Source organism: Nannospalax galili, unplaced genomic scaffold, assembly GCF_000622305.1.
Source record: "Nannospalax galili isolate Female #2095 unplaced genomic scaffold, S.galili_v1.0 scaffold259, whole genome shotgun sequence".
Taxonomy (NCBI): domain Eukaryota; kingdom Metazoa; phylum Chordata; class Mammalia; order Rodentia; family Spalacidae; genus Nannospalax; species Nannospalax galili.
The window spans coordinates 953,103-953,840 of NW_008344750.1; the positions used below are offsets into that span (position 1 = coordinate 953,103).

Below are 738 nucleotides of genomic sequence, written 5' to 3' on the forward strand. Positions count from 1 at the left end.
ATAAAAATTTTTTTAAAATTATAAAAAGAGGAGCTGGAAAGATGACTTAGCAGTTAAGAGCACTTGATAGCTCTTGCAGAGGACCTGGGTTTGGTTTCCAGCACCCACATGGCAAATAACAATCATCCATAAGTTCAATACCAGGGGATCCAACGCCCTCTTCGGGCCTCTGTAAGCACTGCACACATGTGGTGCACTTATATACATGCAGGCAAATCACTCATACACATAAAAAAAAATTAAAAGGATCAGGCAGGTAGATATTTGTGGCTCAGATATTTGTGTAACTCCAGTTCCAGGGGAATTTGATGCCTTCTTCTGACTTCCATGGGCATTGTATGACATGGGTGCACTTACATACATGCAGGCAATAAATATACTCATACACTTTTAAAATATAAAATAATAAATTTTTTTTTTTTAAGTTACAAATGAGGGCTGGAAAGATGGCTCGGTGGTTAAGAACACTGGTTGTTCTTGCAGAAGACCTGGGTTCAAATCCCAGCACCAACATGGCAGCTAACAACTGTCCTTAACTCTAGTCCCAGGGGATCTGACAGCCTCTTCTGATCTCCGTGGGCACTGCATGACATGGGTGCACTTACCTACATCAAGCAATACAGGCATACACATAAAATAAAAGTAACAAGGCTGGGCGTGGTGGTGCACGCCTTTAATCCCAGCACTTGGGAGGCAGAGGCAGGCAGATCTCTGTGAGTTCAAGGCCAGCCTGGTCTA

General features: G+C 42.8%; 1 protein-coding gene across 3 annotated transcripts in view; it reads right to left on the reverse strand.

Moving 5' to 3' along the window:
• Positions 1-738, reverse strand: part of Sfi1 (SFI1 centrin binding protein) — a 75,466-nt gene that overhangs the window by 38,577 nt on the left and 36,151 nt on the right. The window lies entirely within an intron of this gene.